At 35.3% G+C, this 21167-nt stretch overlaps 1 protein-coding gene across 4 annotated transcripts in view; it reads right to left on the bottom strand.

Moving 5' to 3' along the window:
- Positions 1-21167, bottom strand: part of znf536.L (zinc finger protein 536 L homeolog) — a 384595-nt gene that overhangs the window by 254647 nt on the left and 108781 nt on the right. For all 4 annotated transcript variants that reach the window (XM_041590230.1, XM_041590228.1, XM_041590227.1 and 1 more), the window contains exon 4: positions 5659-5747. The gene's annotated coding sequence lies outside the window, so the exon portion shown is untranslated. The remainder of the gene's footprint in view (positions 1-5658; positions 5748-21167) is intronic.

The raw sequence follows: 21167 nt of genomic DNA on the forward strand, positions 1-21167 counted from the left end.
TAAAAGAGCTAGCTCCCTCTGCTGCACTGGGAATAGGAAGTAGAGTGGAAGCATTTTATACATTTTATGCCTGTGGTGAAACAATATACTGTATATTATACTAACAGCGAGATTTACTAATTGGTACATAGGCTGCATACTCATCTAAATGCTGTTTCTGGGGAGACTGTATCTAATTGTTTGCCATGAGATTAGGTAATATGTTTTATAACAAGATGCAAACTGATTGATATTACTGTAAAACATTTACATATTTTTATTGTCTGCCAGAAGCATGGCAACAGTCTGATTTACTGCTTTTCTGATTTTCCAATTCTTCCATCTGGTTAACCCAAACACATCAAAAGGCTGTTATTTAGTGTAAATTAAGAAGAATACTTTCAGCGAATCGTAGAAGGAAGGTCAAATGTGTGCTCCTCTAGTTAACAGCTTGTTCAGAACACTGGGAGTTGGAGTTTGCAACAGTTGGAAGCCTAGCCTTTGAAATATAGTTAGGCGCTACTAATGAACCACGATTGGGTATGTAATGTGGGCTTTAGATAATGGTGGATTTTAACTTGCTACTGTGTATAAAAATGCTAGGCAGACCCAAACAAATGAGAAACCCCATGACAGACATGAGACAAAAGCAGCTGAGCGCATACTATTAGGGACATATTCTGCACAAAAGTGTAAATAAGTTAGCAAAAAGTCTGCTCATTGTGCACTCTCTTTGTAACTTTATTTATGCCATAACAGGCAAGTAGGGCAAATGCATATGCTTACCTGTATATAAAAAGAATTCACCATTTTATTATGATATTTTAAGGACCTAGCAGAAGGCATATTCCTTTTTTGAACTGTATATATATGAGTACTTAGCAGTACTTTAAAATGTTGTTGTATGCTCAAGTAGCAGCCCAAGGCCTGTTCTACAGAAATAACAATACGGCACCTGCTCCAAACACATTGGTAAACAGCTTGCAACATCCAAGTGCATTACACACAGATGCAGTATTCTGGTAGCATGCACCCAACTTCTCTGGTCCAAATATAGAATATTCTTCTGATGGGTATGCACACAAATGCAGCACACTGTAAGCACACTTAAAAAGCTCTACTGGACACTCATTTGTGTGTAGTTTTAATTTTCTTAGCTATTTCTGGTGTAGGGGCTGCTGAAAGATTATACAGGAGCTGCATCAATACTGACATCTGTAAAAGACGTCTTTTAGCCAAATAAATAGCAAAGAGCACAACATTTCAACCGTTGCTAATCATTATTGTGTTATGGAGTAGCTACATTAAATTTAATATAATATAAATTATATTAGCTTCATTGAATGGAATTTTTAAGCCTTAGACTAAACCTAAAAGTAAGGAGCAAAAAGGAAATTAAGGGGCAGATTTACCTAGGGTCGAATATCGAGGGTTAATTAACCCTCAATATTCTACTGTCGAATGTAAATCCTTTGACTTCGTATATCGAAGTCGAAGGATTTACCGCAAAAAAAAAAACAATTAAATCCTTCGAATTGTTCGATTTGAAGGATTTTAATCCATAGATCGAACGATTTTTCTTCGACCTAAAAATTGTTACACAGCCTATGGGGACCTTCCCCATAGGCTAACATGGCACCTCGGTAGGTTTTAGGTGGCGAACTAGGGGGTCGAAGTTTTTTTTAAAGAGACAGTACTTCGACTATCGAATGGTCGAATAGTCGAACGATTTTTAGTTCGAATTTGGATAACTCCCTAGTCAACAGTTTTGACCATAAAAAATGTGAAAATTTGAATTAAAATTTTCAATTTGACCCTGGATAAATCTGCCCCATTATGTTGCCAAATTATTAAAAAATGACAACCTGTAATTACAAAAAAAGTCATTCTCTGTAGTTATGAATAGGTTGGTAGTTACTAATGCTGACTTTCTCCAACTATGCACAAGACTCTAATTTAAAATATCATGCATAAAGTCTAATGGTAAAAACATTATGCATAACTAGTCGAGTTCTGAAAGACCTCCACATTTCAGATTCACTTGTATTAACAAAAAGTACAACAGTCTTTCCTGGCCCAAAAGAATTTAATAAGCCCTACAACTACTTTGACAATTAGTAGCATCTGCTAAAATTCCCTGTTGCTTTCCTTCATGCTGACTAGCTCTTTACATCTCACTCGTACTGTTTATTATAGCATGGGTACCCTTAACAAAAAATGTGGCCTGTGGGCAATCTGCAAGTATTCATGTACCTGTTACACGTTTCTGTTTCACATATCCAGAAAATGCTGTATGTTTAATAGTGTTGACAGTCTTTCAAATTATGTGTGAAACAGTGTGTGATAACAAATCAATCTGGGCAAAATAGACAACATCCGACACTTTGCGCAATTACGTGTGTCTATGCAAACTTGAATGTAAACGTTTTTACGCTGCTGTTTTAACCATAGGTACCCAGCTGTTGATGAACTACAACTACAGTACAGTAATAAGAAAAGTACAGAACAACTACTTGCATGTTCTATACTACACAGATTTCTTGCACACCAGATCTTAATGCTAGGGCTACACGAGGGCTGAAATCGGCCTGCTGACATCCACAGGCCGATTTCAGTCCCCACTGTGGCCAGTTTGCATCTGGAACCATTTTGAGTGCTCAGGTGCAAACACACTCAGATTTCAGCAAAGAAAATCGAGACTTTGCATTTTGCGCCGAAATCCAGAGTTGACACAATGGTTCTGGATGCGAACAAGAAGCCCACAGTAGGGGCTGTAGAATCAGCCTGCGGATTTCAGCAGGTTGATTTCGCCCCCTCCTCTCCCCCCAGAGGGGAGCTAGCCTGAAAGACTACAACTTTCAGATTCCTTCCTCAGCTAAGGGGAGAGTTGTAGTTTAGCAATATCTAAACTTCCAAAGCTGGCTAATGCATGATCTAAGGAACAATTATCATTACCATAAAACACATTTAAAAATTAAGGAGACCAATAAGATTTTTCCACCGGCATGGGTTTAGTCTACCTTAGTCATCATCAACTAAAATGTTCCATTTTCATTACAAAGAAAAAATAATATCAGTAAAAACATAGAAATTGCTTGCTCAAATAGGACTGCATTGCTAAACATGTGTATATATGTTTAATGTACAGTATTTACCTGCGTTGTTTTCATCGTAGAATATGCTGAGGCAGTGAAAGGTGTGTTAGGTATGTACTTTCCTTTATTAGCCACATGATCAGTGAGGGATTTTCATTTGCATTTGTTTTGCATAATTTTACAGTGTGAGATTCTAAATGGTCACAAGTAATCTTTGAAGTTAGCACCTTGTTACGATAAATGAGGGAAGTTAACACCTCGAGTGGTTCAAATCTTTCAGTCTGTCGTCTTACAAATTTGATAAGATAACTCTGCATTGATTTAAAAGGAAATGTTTGGCAGTTAATAAGCAGACCTGGATTTGCATTTAGAGAAACACAGATTTTTTTGTCCATGTACAGCAATTATTTAGAAGAGTGAAACTTGAAATGCAGTTGTGCTGGGCTTATACAATCTATATTCATCAAGAAGAAAATGCCTGTTTGTTTGTCTATCATCCACAGGTTTGATGGGGAGAATGTTTGAGCTACTCAACTACTTGAGCTTATCCAAATAATCAAAATTTTTAAAAATGATTTCATTTCCTCTCATTTTCCTAAAACAGTACCTTGTACTTGATCCGAACTAAGACATAATTAATCCTTATTGGAGGCAAAACCAGCCTATTGGGTTTATTTAGTGTTTACATGATTTTCTAGTAGACTTAAGAAATGAAGATCCAAATTACAGAAAGATCCATTATCCGCTTCACATGCATGTGCATGTGCCCCAACATGGCTGATCACACCAGGAACTCCCTATGGGTGCGGGTGGCCTATCACTGGGGGTCTTTTGGCAACAGGTTCCCTTTAAGCTGCAAGTCACAGTTTCCTCAAGAGACTTGCTTATCTTACATAGTTACAATTGTATCTTTGCTTATCTTAAATAGTTACAAATGTATCTAAGTTCAGGTGCAAAGTATTTTGGGCTCTCTGACAAAAGCCTCTTACATTTCAGAAACATTGTATCTTTTTCTGACATCGGTGCAGGAGATCAATGAGAAACTCAGGACATTTCAGTAAGAAACACTGACTGTGGACTACGATGTCAAAATCGGGACTGTCCTGAGAAAAACGGGACAGTTGGGAGGTATGGATGTAGATTCTTCATTGTTCTAAATACAGTAGCTACATGCTACTGGATTAGCAGTTGTATTTGTTATATGATTACAGTAGCAGCTCTATAATTATGAGACCTGAGAATGCGATACTTTAAATGATTACACCTCTTGCATGCTTACTATGATCATAATCACCATGCATGCCTCAGGCCTATTTGCTGATTTTCACTTACTTTTCAGTATAGTATGTAAACGTAATTGTATAATGTGATATCAACATAAAGCAAATGCAAATAAATAGAAGTATGAACTTTATTTTGCAGGTAGTACTTGCTAAATGTTTAATGTTTGGTGGAAGGGGAATAATTCCGTAATGGTTTGGCCTACAGCTCTTGACTCCAATAAAAGCAAACCTTAAGGTTACAGTGTACAAATACTCGAGGTCATTCAATGCTTCATGCTTTGTTTAAGCATCATTCAGCTTCATTTCAATAAAGAACATATTTCATTTGTGTGAATGGGGATGGGGAGATATTATTTTTTCGGAAATGCTCTATTCATTGCAGTTGAATGGGTTAACACAGGTCCTCCAGCCCTGTCCTGGTAGAGGTGCACATACATACATTATGCCCTGATACTAATTCTGCATTGAGTCAGGAGCACTTGAGGGCGGCAGTGTAAAAGTAAGTCCAAACACATCGAAGGCCCTCTTTTCCTAGATATTCCAATTGCCTTTATAATTACAGATGTAATAAAACAAGGTTTGAAGAACAAACTGTGCCTTGGGATAATTTACTTTTTAAGCCTGTGGCTTTAAGAGAATCTATTTTTAATCACCATCTGATTTGTTTTTGTGAGGCTGCGTGTAATAAAAAGTCATTTCTAGGGAGAAAAAAATATTGTTGGCATCTGTGTCCTTAAGTGTCTAAATACAAAGTTAGCAGTCTTTTACAGGGAAGTGTGGTCAGGCATCTTTTTCCATAATTTATACCCAAGCACAGAAGCCACAAGTGCTTCCTAGCGAAATATGCAAATAAAATATGCAACAGGATATGATAGTTCCTTTACAGATGTTCAAGTCTCTGACTTTAAATCCATGTTTTTATTTAGATAAATGATTATATATTTTCACGTTTTAGCTTTGATTACAACAGTTGGTACGCATACTCTTGGGAAAGATATTTTGCAAGAACTTTATCCCTTATTATACTTGGGAGGAATATATAAAAATATATGTTCATCTGGAAGGTTAGAACATAATAATCTTTTGTTCCTTGCTGATTGGCATCAATTATCAGTGCCTATGAAAGGATCCTCATTATGTTCTGTGGTCTGGATACCTAAATAAATTAGATTATGGGATTTGGAGCCAAACATGAAATGAGTTTTAACCTGTTCATTGGCAGGCTCGCTGCTCGGGATTCTTAGTGGGACTGAGCTCCTGATTTAGGATGGAAAGCGAGTTAGAAGCATCACAGATCTTACCTTAACAGCGTAACTGCATACTTGGTTAAAGGACAATCTAGTCAGTTTGTTTGGCACAGACAGACTTGTTAGCAGGACGTCCCTCTGCCCTATAACAAAAGGGAAAACACACAATGAGACGATGTAAAGTGAAATGTAACAAATTTGCCCAATAGAGGCAATATGCAGAGGTCAAGGAAATTCAACGAAAAAGGTTAAAGATGAAATCAAATCCGGTGTCTGCGAATGAAAATCTATCCCAAAGCAAGGCCACCGGTGACGTGCTGTAGACAAGAAGCTAAATACTGCATAGCACTGGGATCTTTCATTTTCATCAGATCAATAAAAGCTTATATTTATCAGGATTCCAAGCAGCTGCCACTTCTGACAACCTCCACTTTATTTTCTCACTACTTGTGTGATATCAGGGCAGCGGGTGTCGGAGAAGCGCCTTTTAATGCTATTTACACCTGAAGACACAATTCCATTAAGCAGCCCTGTTTTGTTAAAGGAACAGGGATTGATAGTATAATATTGGCAGGAGCTGCAAAGGCTCTTTCTTTTTTTTTGTTTCACTCCCTATGTTTTCCATTTTAATATCTAGTCCTAACCAGGAGATTTTCTGCCACTAAATACACCAATACCTTTTTTTTTTTCATTCAAACTTACCATTTACAAAGGGTGGAAAGCCTTGCTGCTAAAACAGTTACCACTCTAATCATCTGTACAACAATATTTGCTATCAGGCATTCTAAATAGATTATCACCAGTCCATCTGTGTCATTATTGATTTATAAGGCTTTAAGCTGCTTTGGAGTAGAAGCTTTCCCACTAAGGGGCTCCTTGTATAAATCACAGCCGAACTCAAATATAGCAGACATCACTCAACATATTGTGTGCTTTTTTTTTTTTTTAAATCATAGCAAGGAGCAGAAGATGATAAATTGTTTCTAATATACCGATCCAAACCGATATGCAAATCTTGGGTGTATTTTTTAATATATTACTTGAGAAAAAAAAAAAAAGAGTCATCATTAACATATGAATGCTGTATGCAAATGCAAGTGACAGAGCAGATGTTGGTGAATGTAATTGACCTATATGTGAATTGCATCAGAAACCTTAACGCTATTAATTTACTACCCAGAAACTAGATATTGTCCAAAAACGCCATTCTATGAAACCATACACTGGAAGTGAATTTGACAGGTTTCCAAAGACACAAAAAACAAGGTCACTGTCACCACTATTTTGCTGTCATCTGCATTCTGCTGTATGGATGACATCATCATGTGGCACTGGAAATCGATCACTTAATAGCATTTAGAAAAAGATTGCAGCAAAGAGAGGGGTATATAAAAAATATATATATATATAAACCGGCATCATCCTTTTCTGTTTTTTTTTTTTTTTTTGGCAGAAATGTCATACCTCTTAAACTGAGTCTATTTGCATCAGTGCACTGTGAAAAACACAGATGCCATTTTATTCCCTGTCTTTATTTTTCCACTTCTTCTCCGAATGACATTAAATTGTATTAAATAGCCTTTTGTCCACAGGGCACAGACCACCCTGTATGTGATAATGTATTAATGCCCTGCGTTCCAGCCACTGAGCTGAAACATTGAGCGTCTTGCAGGATAAGTATGAAGCACCATTGTGTGTATAGCCTGCTAACAACTGTGACACATACTAATAGATACATACCTAATAAATTACTGCTTTCAGGTCTAGCAAGCTGACATTTCTCTGCAAGGGACAATTTTATATTTGTGGCACAGAACAAAATTGCTTCATACGAAGCCACAGTGGATTAGCATAAAAATTAACACTTAAATTTCAGCTTATTTTCCACTCTCTCCTCCTGCCACAACAATCAATTCCTCTTATAAATCTGATTAGATTTTATGATGCTTGTTATTCAGAGCATGTCCCAACACAGCATTCACAGGCTTGAAGACTATTTGTTTAAATAGAAAGAAAAAAAAAAAAGGCAGATAAATGTATAGGTATTTTTTATTACCCATTCCCCACCAGTTCCTTTCTCATATTGTAACATCAGTAATTGATTGCACACATTAATTAACATGTAAGGTAGAAATTCTGCATTATGCATGATTTATTTTCCTATCTTGTTAGTAGGTTTGTCTGCTGCCCTTGTGCTTCTAAGGACATTGGGCTCGATTCTGGTCCAGACATAAATGCCAATGCTCATTCCCCCTGAAAGTTATTAATGTCAGATGCGAAATGAGATTTTTGATTTCACCAACTTACTAATCCACAAAAGCTGTTTTGGGTGATGCAAGCAGAAATGCAGAAATGTGAAATGATATAGAGCAGTGTCTGATAACATGCAAATATGTTCATTAGATGTAATTTAAAAACAGAGAGTGGCAACAAGTCTTGGTCAGAAGACGTTGTTAATTAAACAAGTCAAAGAAATGGCAATAAAGTTGAATGTCCATCAGACTTCCAAATTGCCAATATACCAGGATGGCATTTTGATTGCAAATTTCCTCTTGTTTAGCAAGAAAAATAAACACTCAGTATTTTAATAGGCACCCATTACACTGCACGCATCTATCAGTATGGAAATAGCCATGACCTGCTGATAATATTTATTTGCAATGAGAAGCTGTGTCGGTCTCTGTATCAAAGTGGAATGATCAAACAACTGAAACAATGGATATGGCAAGGGGCAGCTTTAGATTCCAGTATAAGTCCTTTGTGACAATTAAAATCTTGTTATCATATTCCTTTGCCCAAATATAAAAAATATACAGTGTGAAAAGTGGAATGAAATACACAAGTCTACTTTATAATGAATACTGATTATCATAATATACATATATATGCGGAGGCCTATTTATCAACAGTTTCATTTTCATGATTTTAGAGAATGTCATGAACTGTATTAAAAAATCAGAACTGAAAACGCACAACTACTACGACTTTTTTTGTATTGTCGCACAAATGTCAGCGTCAAAACCACCAGAAAACCTCTGAAACCATGAATCAAAGAAAGATCTTCCAGTTGTAAAAGGAACACCTGCCACTGACTTCTACATGTTTTCAACAGGTTTTAACTGGAGTATTTTTGTATTCGGAATTGTCGCATAATAAATCCCCCCCAAAAAAACCAACCATTTTTTCCCGCGACTTTTATGCCCATTCTCAAAAAGTTGTGGCTAAATAAATCAGCCCCTTGGTGTAGCTATGAAACGGTGTTACAAATAACACTAGAGGTTGTATTTGATGCCTTTTAGCAAATTACTCAAATTAAGTCAAAGTTGATCCAGGGACTGGTCTTGTTGCCATCTTGAAGCTAGGAAGAACATTTTACCTCTCTTAGGAAAATTGAAGGTGATTCAGTATGTTTTTTTTCATCCTCTGGACAAACTGGCAGTTAGGAAGGTTGAACATGATGGATGTGTGTCTTTTTTTATTCTGAGCTGCTGTTTACGCAGACTATTATGAACTGTGCAGCAATGCACACAATCACAAGTCACAAAACTGACTGAAATGCTGATGAATTTATGTTACTGGTATGGGATCTGTTATCTGGAAACCTGTTTGATTTATCTCTGTAATAATAAAACAGTAACTTTTACTTAATCATTACTAAGATATTATTAATCATTATTGTAGGCAAAACGATCCTATTGGGTTTGATGAATGTTTAAATGATTTTTTAGTAGATGTAAGGCATGGAAATCCAAATTGAGGAAAGCCCCAGGTCCCAAGCTTCTGCATGGTCCCATAACTGTATGTATGTAAAAGATCATTAATCATTTACACGAGTGGGCACAATGGCTATGTGCACTGGTGGGTGCAAAATTATATCTTTCAGGAAGAAATAAGGAGTGCTTGGGCTCAGTACAGCCTGAACTCTGCACCTTCCACCATTTGTGCCTTTAAAATGTACCCAGTGCAAGGCACAGTGCTCTACACACAAGAGAGCCCTGCAGCATAAGTAAGGGACATCTAAGGAGTTTGTGATATGGTGAATATAATATGTGAATGCCAGCACAGCACTCACATCAGGTGTATGTCTTTTTGTTCCATACCAACAATACTTGGCACAATAAGAGGGGGAGGGTCATTTTTGGACAAAAACGTGATGCTTGGTGCTATTTAACTTTTCACCTGGTATTTCCTTCATCTTCACAAATTCTGCACTATTTCTAGAAATCTTATTGCAGTTTTCCTATTTATGCTTTACAATTGTTTCTGTAGCAACTATATAATAAGGGGGCAACTGTCCCTGAAGACAGTTAGGGGCAGATTTATTAAAAATCAAGCTGTGTTTTAAAGTTAATTTTTATGTTTAAAAATCCATTTTTCGTTTAAAAAAAAAAAAAGCTTAAATTTTTTCGGGATTAACTAAAACTAAACATTTTAGGGCTTTATTATACCCCGACCCTGCAAATAGGCCGAATCTGAAAATATACCGTCTAAAACCTGTCGCGAGTCAATGGCAGAGGTCCCTTGAACAATTTGAAGATATTAATATCCTGTATGAAGTTTGAGGTTTTTTTTGGAGGGTTTTGCCTGAAACTTGGTCAATTTGAGCGTTTCAAGTTTTTTCCCACCGAAAACTTGATCAATTCAAGTTTTTGGGTTGTTAATCCCAAACTCGCTGATTCGAGTTTAACTCTAAGGGGCAGATTTACTAAGCTCGAGTGAAGGATTTGAATGAAAATAAATTCGAATTTCAAAGTGTTTTTTTGGGTACTTTGGGTACCATCGAATGCGTCAAATTCAGTCGAATTCAATCGAATGATTCAAATGGTTCGTAGTAAAAATCGTTCGACTATTCGACCATTCGATAGTTGAAGAACTGTCTCTTTAAAAAATACTTTGACTACATACTTTGCCACTTTAAACCTACCGAGGTTCAATGTTAGCCTATGGGGACCTTCCCCAGCACTTTTCTAAGTTTTTTGTGGTTGTTTGAATCATTCGATTTTATCATTCGATCGAACGATTTTTATTATTTGCGGTAAATTCCTTCGAATTCGATATTCGAATTCGAAGGATTTTACTTCAACCCTTAGTAAATCTGCCCCTAAAATTTGACCTTTGCTAAATAACCTTAGAGTGGAATTTATATTCAAGGACCCCAGCATCAGGCAACATCCCAATGACTGGACCAGGAGGAATAACACAGACAGACAGCTCAGCTTAGAAAAATGAATAAAAATAAACAAAAAAAAAAAAATATATATATATATATATATATACACACACATATATATATATATATATATACACACATATATATATATATATACATATATATATATATATATATATATATATATATATATATATATATATATATATATATATATATATATATATATATATATATATAATGGCAGGTACAGGCTGCACACCATGCAGCTAGTCAATTACCTGGGTGCTGCAGTATAAAATTTTTACAAACACTCTCTCCATGGTATTGGCACTCACAGGAGTTATGGTACAAAAGAATAAACAATAATACTTAATAAAGTTGAACTTACATACTTTAAAGTCTTAATTCCTTACTAACCACCTTTTTTGACCATGTTGGTTTTTGATTGGCAAGCAAGGAGTCACAGACAAAGTTAACCTTGCTCTAAAGAAAATACACACTATTCTACCTTAATATGTGCTGCCATTTAATGTCTGTTCTTGAGAAAACATGTTGAACGTATTATAGCAAAGCAATACAAGCATGACTGAAGAAAAACCCTACATAATGTAAATATTTTGATTGTTTGAAAACTATTTTTAAAGAGGAGTGTTAATTTGCAGCCCCGAGCCTAAGTCGCTAACTAAAAGTTTACACGTGTAAGTGCATTTCATCCATCATCAAATCCGATCCAAATGTAAGTAACGATTTTTATTGTTCTGAGCCTGAAAGTGCAGTTTATTTTCACGAGGGAGCATTAATTAACCCAACATGTACTATCTTTGAGCCTATCAAGCCAAGGACATTCATTTAAACATGTTTATTATGAAATGTTTGCATTCTGCACATTTGTGGCCCACACACACAGATTATTTCATTTGGGTTTGGTGGAACAATTTCAAAAGTCAAAGGAATGTATTGTTTTTGATTACTAAAGTCTTTTGGCACTTTTAGAAATGCCTTGAATATACCCTTTGACTGAAGTCCTCTGCATTCAAACATCTAGATGCACTCAGATAAGCTGTTGGTATTTAACAATATCAGTGCAGCTTACATTGCATACAGTATTATTCCCTTACAGCCAACTTTATTGACTTCCATGTAAACTACTCTGATTTATGCGGCACAAACTTAAATAGAATATCAATGTGGGAAAGCAATGTAGATGTATCAATCATATAAAAAAAAAAAGACGGCGTGTGCAGATCCTTGGTATGGTACATTACAGATGGGAGTTCTAAGGCTGTGGCTGTCATCTTTTGATTAAGAAAAGGAAATGATTTCACTAAAAAGATATTCCCTCTTGTGTTGTTTTGTTTTAACTGTGATTGTACTTTCCACCGATCTGGACATATTTATTGAGATTCACAAGCAACTTCATAGTATCCAACATCCCTGTAATCTCAACAAACTATCTGTTTTTCTTGCCAATTATCTAAATATCATAACTATAAAATATCTTAATACATTCCCCACACTGTAAACATATTCTCTACAAAGCTCATAAGTATAAACACTATGATGCATCAGGATGATTTTTAACGATGTTATAAAAACTGCACTTAAAAACTAAACAAAAATGTAAAGCGTCCATCTGTTTTACAATTTTCCCCTCAAAGAGCGGCTGCTGTGTGCCAGTTTACTGAACCACGGCTTGCTAAAGAGATTTCTGGGGTCACAGAGCAAAAAAAAAAAGAAAAGGGAAAAAACTAAAAAGCAAACACTTTATGATTAAATTAGTCTTTCAGATCCTTCTCATGTAGGTAGGAAAAAAGTGAAATAGAGCAATAGATCTTTATAAAGGAACCAGTTATCAAATCAGTTATGAGGCACATTTATATTTATATAAATATATATTTATATTAATATCAATTAACAAGATGACAAAAGCCAAAAACATATTTCAATGAATGCCGTTAAAAAAAAATTCAAACTATTGTGACATCATGGGGGATATTAACTGCTGAGCCTTTCAGCCAACAGTTAACCCTGAAATGAACTGGCAGGTGGAACAAAAGGTTTGCTCCTAAAATGCATGCTCATAATAAAGTTATATATACCTGTTGTAAAGAGACAGTTAATATAAGATATCATTTACTACAGTATATGATTTTTACAGTTTACATACACCAAAGACTATGTCTAAGATGACTACCTGTACCTAAATGGCATTCACAAAATCTATTTATATTGCACTCGGAGGTATATAGGATGCACCTTGTATGGTTTTACGTCATTATAAAACAACTTACCTCCACCTTGCCTCCCCACCTCCGCCCTTCATGAATACAGAACTGCTGAACCCAAGAAGAGCTGTATTTAAGGGGTGGGTGATGACCTGCAGCAATTCAAAAAGAGTAGAAGGCAGAGGACAAAGAGTAAATAAACGGCAAATTTGCTCCTTGCCTTCCACTATATAAAAAGCAACACTGCTTATTTATAGAATTTCTATTATAGCGTTTCAAATAAAAACATGAATACAAGTGCAGGGTAACAGTAACGAATATTTAAATGTCAGATTTTAACCAAGTTTTTCATTTGTTTGAATATTTGATTTTGAAAAAAAATGATTCAAGAAAACACTCACACTAAAATGCCCGAGCCCTGCTTTTGTCTAATATCAAATGTGCTCCATAGAAATAAAAACAATAAATAAAATGCTATAACTAAAGAACTAAACAAATAGTTGATCCCTTGTAAACCCTATTCGTTTGCACTACTATAATTTTGTATAATGTTATAGTAGTTTAAAAAATCAAGAGGCAATTGGGGGCACCACAATAGTGAAAAGTATTTTGAAAATGATCCCTTTTTAAAAAAAAAAGCAAAAATGTATATATATTTCCCCCCGTCATTACATATTAAAGATAAACATAATCATACTGTGAGGATAGGTTCCAAGAATACTTTTCTGTTTAATTTTTAGCAAATTAAATTGTATTTGTTACTTATCATCAGCTGTAATGATTTTTGGTGATAGACACCATTTTGATTTAGCTTCCTTTAAGAGGCAGACACATCAAATGGTGTGTTTTATTGTTACTTAATGCTTTGTTTAATGAAGGGAAAAGTGATATATATATATATATATTTATAGATAGATAGATAGATAGATAGATAGATAGATAGATAGATGATAGATAGATAGATAGATGATAGATACAAAAGTAAAAGATACACATTCATTTAATAGGCGATAAATGAGACTTAAACCCTATGCATACATAAATGTGCTAAAATAGGTAAAAGAAAAAAATATGCGAAAGCCTTAATGGCTCTTTGTAAAATAAAAATATGTAGCCAATTTATGAACAGCAAATTTATTTATGTTTAGATGTCCAGTATGCATTCACACCTTAACAACAATGTAATGTATATAAATGATGTGCAAGATAACACTCCCAACAAGACAGGTTAATGCATTAGTGTATTCATTTCATTTGAAAGACTGCACTTAGGTTGGTGGTGGTCACATGGGTATAAAGTCTGGAAAGGGGGTATTCCTTTTCTATAAATTTTAGGGAGATGATTTAGGAATAAGGAGAGAAAAAGCAATAACATTAAAGTGTGCTATTTTGTTTTAAGGTGGATAGGGAAATATTTTCTGAGGCTGAAGATATTATAGGCAAAGTTGTAAATGTATGTGTGGAAGTAAAGATTGTTGGAGTCGGACACACCCACTGTGGTGAGTAACAGTGAATTTTTTTTAAAAAAAACAGAAATTAAACATACAAATGAATTCACAGAGACCACATTTTTTTGCTGTAACAAAAATTAACGGAATTATTTACTTGACAATTAAGCAGTCATTAAGGCCTTTAAGAAAAAACATGGCAGTGGAATTTGCTAGGAGCTTTTGACAGAAATCCAGCTGGATCCTAGCAAACAATTTTCTTACAATCATGCTGCCTTTTAATTACATAGAACAACACTTACCCTCTTTAATATTATGGCTTTTAACAAAAACTGCATATTCTGATAATTTACAAGAACTCTGTATTTCTAGATCTCCAAATTTCGAAATAAAAAAACACTATAAGATGATGCATGTGCTGCTCTCGGACCAAGTAGCAAGTACCAGAAATCTTCCTGCAGAAGAAGTGAACACAGGCCTTTCATTTGTTGGCACAACGCCATGGGGAGAATACTGTATATCTATACACTATATACTTTTTTGCTTTAAAAAAGGAAACTTTTAATCAAAATCGTCGAAGTGTTTTGTGCAAAAGAACCTTAAATAAAATTACACACACTAAACGGTTCTTTAATAACATTGTTTTACATCAACGTAATGGCCAAAAGCCTAACCAGTTTTACTTTGCTTCTGCTAGAAAATGGGCCATGGACTTTGTTGAAAAGCGAGCCATAAACCATATTATTTCCTTAATAATAATCTTAAGCATGTCAGATCCCACGCAAGCACAATAAGAACTATGGCATGATCGTTAAATACTTTATATGGAAAGAGGAAACAATGAGTATCTTTGTTAGTTCTAAAATGAGCTATGAATGCCATGTTACTCATGACTATTTGTAATTAAGAGTTCCCAAATGGATAAAAAAAAAAATCAGTTGGTGTATAAGCTTGTTAAGGATAGGTTGCATCCAGAGAAATACAATTATTTATAATGGCAGATGTTTACTCCTAAATGTATACATTTTATTATTTTTTAGTATTTTTAGGATATGATATTATGACTTTCATCATTAACTGTGAGTTTATGGTGGGTCAAAAATTTAGTATGAAACATTTTTTATAGATGTAGTGACACTTTCTCCCAAAGCATGGTGACAACTAAACACCCAACCCATGCAGAAATGAACAAATGCCATTAACTATTGCTGATGTGTTTTAAGTTATAATACCAGAAAAACTGAAGGAAGGGTCAGTGACTGGAAAGCACAAATGCTGATGAACTTAAGGATAGCCAACAATAATCATGAAGTTATTACAATTTCAAGCTACAGTATGCCTTGGTAACCTTAAAGGAGAACTAAAGGTACAATCACTGGGTGGTGCCAAACTTTTAGGCAGTCCCCAGTGATTACAATCGCTTATCTGGAGCCCTAATAAAAGAAGTGGAAGAAGATGCTGCAGTGATTATATCTTTAGTTCTCTTTTAAATTCATTGGTCAGGTGACCTATCATTTTAGGTGTTTAGCTATAAATACTAATAATAGCTTTACATAGTATGATCTACAAGTGGAGGATATTATTAGGAGCCAATGTTGAAGTGCATGTAGCACAAAACATTTAAGGCTAATTCAGTGATGGTTCCGTTTACCTGCTTTATCCATCTGTCCGGTATGTGGTTTGCATGAGTGCCCACCTTGCGCAATTCACGTGAAAAGACATTAAAGAAGAAGGAAAGGTTAAAACTAAGTAAGCCTTATCAGAAAAGTCCACCTAAATATATCAGTAAACCCTCAAAGTAGTGCTGCTCTGAGTCCTCTGTCAAAATAAACACAGAATTGCTTTCCTTCTATTGTGTACACATGGGCTTCTGTATCAGACTTCCTGCCTTCAGCTTAAACCTCCTTGCCCCGGGCTTGAGCATGCTCAGTTTGCGCCTCTTCCCCCCTTCTTTACTGTAATCAGGGAGAGACTCACGCAGGAAGTGATGTCACACCACATTAATACTGCAGCTGCTATCCTAAACAAACAGAGAGCTTCTAGAGCTGTTGGTAAAACATTCTACAGAATAAATATAGCATTCTGACTTGCACTATTGCAGCTAATCTATTGGCAATAAAATGCCTCTGTAGCTTTCCTTCTCCTTTATGTTACTTGGATAGTTGTTCTCTAGCTGAGGGTCTAGGGATGGCACACCTTGAACATTTTAGTGCCTTCTCTGTTATTGCTCCCTGTAAAAATCTTTCCTACAATTTTGTTTTTCTCATAAATGAGCATTATAAGAAATTTCACCTGGTGCAAACCATGTCTTATTATTTGATATTGATGAAATTGTTTAAACTATTTAATTTAGGCAAACCAGGAGCAAATTTAAAACTAGATACAAATTTTGGTTTTTTTACCTTGCAAAATGCTTTGGTGAAAAATCCGAGAATTCAATGGTAAAAAAAAGAAGCTTCAGGCAAAAATATACAGCTTTGCTAAAAAAAAATCACAATACAGAAAAATAAGAGAAAGTAAAAGATAAAATGCAACTAGAATCTGACTTTTTATAAAAAGAAAAAATAACCACTTGGGAAATGAGCTCAGGAATAGATCAGTTAAAGCTATATTTGTACTACATACGGAGGTTTGTCCTTATAATCTCCCATACCGTTGCTGCAATATCTAAGTAGTTAATAGTGAAAAAAAGATGGCAACAGAGACATTTTTTCAACAAAGGCACCTGTTTTAGACATGTTTTACTAAGGGGGTCAGGCCCTATCATTGCAAAAGCTGACTCTATGTAAAGAACAAAAAGGATTTTTGCTAGGATGTGGATAGTAATATGACATAGATAACATTATAGCTATATGCTATAACATAACCCTGTTAATGGTGTTTGTATTACTCTCAGTTCTCCTTGTTAGGCACTTGCTGGATACTGGGGTTCAGTACTTTAATGATAACAACATATAGATGTGAAGGTGGGACTTGGCAATAGGAGAGTTGCTTGTGCAGAAAGATGGGCATGTCTTCTCCTAAACAAGTGGATGTACGTCTGTGTACTTGCAGAGATCAATAAGAAAATATAGTACATTTTAAAATAAAACTGTTCAGCATCTTTAAAATGACTGCCCCTTTATCTTCTATGCATAGCAATGAGATGTTAAGGGGGTTATTTATCTAAGGTTGAATTTTTCTTATACCTCAATGAACTCGAATGAACTCACAACTTGAATGGTTTCTAATATAATAAAAAACTCGAGTCAGCGAGTTCGGGGTTACCGACCTGAAAACTAGAATTGATCTAGCTTAAACGGAACAATTTTTCAAGTGAAACTCTCCGAAAAAACTCTGCTATTAACATTTTTAAATGTTCAAGGGACCTCTAACATGAACTTCTACATGACCTCAACAGGTTTTAGATGGTGTTTTTTTGGATTTGAGCTATTTCCAGGGTCGGGGTATAATAAATCTTAAAAAATTCTATTTTTTTTTCACAAAAAATCTGAAAAATAGATTTTTGACTCTAAAATAACCTTGAATACTCAAATGTTTTGTGTAAACACAACTCAAACCTTAATTAATAAACTGCACTTCGTCCAGATTAATTTTCCCCTTTAAGATTACTGAGCTGAGATTTTGTGTGGCTCAAGTCTGTAAGTCAAAGGGTTCTAAGATGTATGCAGGTAACACACCCATCAGCTTTGCCCATATGGCAGCACTGATGTGCCACAGCAAAATAAATTTGGCAGTTTACAAAGGCTCAATATTTTGGTTAATTATTAGCAAATAAAAAAAATATGTATTCTAGTTTTAACAATTTATTTTGAATCAGGCACCAAATCCAGGATTCAGTTCAGAAATTGGCCAAAATTCAGGCCTTTTACAGCAGGATTCAGATTTGGTTGAATCCAAGTGCCCGGCTGAACCGAATCCGAATAAAAAAAACACGTGCCTTTTTTGTCACAAAAACAAGGAAAAACAAAAACTTTTCTCCAAAATATGCTGATTAGTAAAAAATATATATTTTATTCACATCAATAGTTAAAAAACATTAAGAGTATACCCTCTAACGCCTGACGCGTTTCATGCTTACCCAGCACTTAGTCATAGGCAGAATCCAACTAGTCTCTCTTTCTTTATTCCTTAAATACTAGCCCAAATAGTCCCTCCCCTCAATAAAACCAATCACAGGCACATGTTACAATTGCCAAATAACATCCAATGGACTACTGGCTTTATACAGACACAATGATCTACGTGTTAGATAATCCATGTTACAGGGCATGTACAAAAAACGTAAAAAGCATATTCATACGTACAATGTTAAATATAACAAGTCACATCAAAAATATAATTGAGGCCTTGTGGCAACCTGGTTTGTAGGTGAAAAATCCAATATACTTCTCTTTTCTTCAATTTCGTCAAAAGATCTCCCCCCCTAATACCTGTCTTAATTTGTTCTATTCCTTGAATTGAAAAGTATTGTAAATTGCTGTTATTGCATTCCTGAAAGTGTCTGGTGACATTGGTTTTACTGCTTAGTTTGGCATTACTTATCTGATTGATATGTTCCCTAATACGCTCCTTCAGTGACCTGATGGTACAGCCTATATATTGCTTACCGCACTTGGTACATGTGATCAAATACACTATCCCAAAAACAAGGAAGTCAAAAATGTTTTAACCATGCATCTTATTTCCCTCCTTGATTTCTTAATTTGCATATGCAAATTAGGGTTTGGAATTGGTTTGGTATTCGGCTGAATCTTTTACAAAGGATTCGGATTTGGCCGAATCCTAAAATAGTTGATTTGGTGCATCCCCACTTTTTAAGTGTTCCAGTGTGGGAAAAAATTGTCAGAATCATTCATCACGGATTGCAATTTGCATTCAGGTTCACATTTCAGAGCCTAGTTAGCACTCACTGCAGCAGCATGTGATAAGCCCCATTTTTTGTTTTTTATGACAGGAAAGTGTTTTGTAACAGCGGTTTGCATTTGCCCTAGTCTAAAAGACAATATTCATTGTGACTTCTTAAAGAACTAATAATCTTGCAGATTCCTAAGGAGTGTTATACATGTTGAATACCTTATTAAAAAAAGTCCCAGAATAGAATCCATAGACTAAGGATAAGAACAATTGCCTGAGTAATGTGTGTAGCAGAAAATATCTCCAAAAGGTTTTAAAAAATGATTAATATAATTATTGTGTATTTATAAAGCACAAGGGATTTGCCACTGCACTGTACAATGGCTTTATTGTCTGCTTTTTATGACCAATGCAACCCAAAACCATTCTGCATTTCTACAAAACCAACACGCTTCTAGTACTATCATCTACAAAAAAAATGTACTGGAAATATGAAAAATGAATGCGAATGGAGGCATGGAGTTCCACCCTATTCATTACTTTATAATTCAGGCTTCTACGAGTCATGAGCAGTGAGTGAATATTTCACTGCTCAGAGATGTTGCATTGGGAATGTTTATATTAATACCCTGCTCAGCTCTTAATACTGTCGATCGTTTATAAAACTGACTCCCTTTGTACACTGTTAACCCCTCTGTGCTTTGCAGTTTTCGAACAAAAGTTCTTTGAATAAAGAACTTACAAAGAACAGACAGAATTGCGAGATACTTCATTCAGGTCACCACTGAAGTTGCAGGGGTTATTCAGCTAGGGCTTTATTTGAGTAGGAACATATTTAAAGGGATACAGTGATTTCATAATTACCCACTTTTTATAATAATACCACACACTTTACAAGTGTTCTGTTATTTTTCTGGTACATAAGAGGTCTAGACTTCATTTACTGTATTTTTGTAATACAACACATGGGCTTACATTGCTGCGTGCGTGCCATTCATAAATTACAACAAAGTAAAAAAAAAAGTTGCTCCAGAAAGTTAATGTAAATATCTCACCAAGTAGATCATGTGGTCCAGGTACTCCAGCCCCAGACCCCCAGTTTCAGGCAAACCAGGATAGACACCTAGAAAAGCAGGGTTGTCCGGCACTCAGAGGAAGTTTAAAGTTTAAAAATATATTGTAATATCTCCATGGGCCTTACGCGTTTCGTACCCCAAAGGTACTTCATCATGGGCTTAATCATGAGCCCATGATTAAGTACCTTTGGGGTACAAAACGTGTAATGCCCATGGAGATGTTAGAATATATTTTTAAACTTTGACTAATAAAGACAACATTTTTTAACTTGTACTTTTGGCCCTATGGATTCCTCTGAGTGCCGGACAACCCTGCTTTTCTTGTTGCATCCCATACATGGCATAATAATGCAGGAATAAACTGTGGAACACAGGTCAAATACGGACAAAGCATTCATCATAATTCAATTATAATTTAGGCCACCTTCTAACCTTCTTCTAACCTGCCCAATAGATATCCCACCATAGGTCTGTACGGAAAAGTTAACTACTGGAGAAAAATGACTGTAGTTGCACTTAAAGAAACATTGTTCTAAAAAAAACAAAGAAGAATAACACATTGTATAACTCATTTCCAAATTAAAAGGGACCTGTCATCCGAAAAAAATATTCCAAATCCTATTTTATCATGTTTGCCAAGAAAATAAACTTTAATTACACAATAGTGTAATTGAGTGGCAATAAGTCATATTTCAGAGAAATGTTTTTAGAAACAAAAGACACAACAGGAAACTGGATTAGAGATTAGCTAACTTGTTGCCTTGGTTCCAGATCATTATTGTGA

Source organism: Xenopus laevis, chromosome 4L (genome assembly GCF_017654675.1).
Source record: "Xenopus laevis strain J_2021 chromosome 4L, Xenopus_laevis_v10.1, whole genome shotgun sequence".
Taxonomy (NCBI): Eukaryota; Metazoa; Chordata; class Amphibia; order Anura; family Pipidae; genus Xenopus; species Xenopus laevis.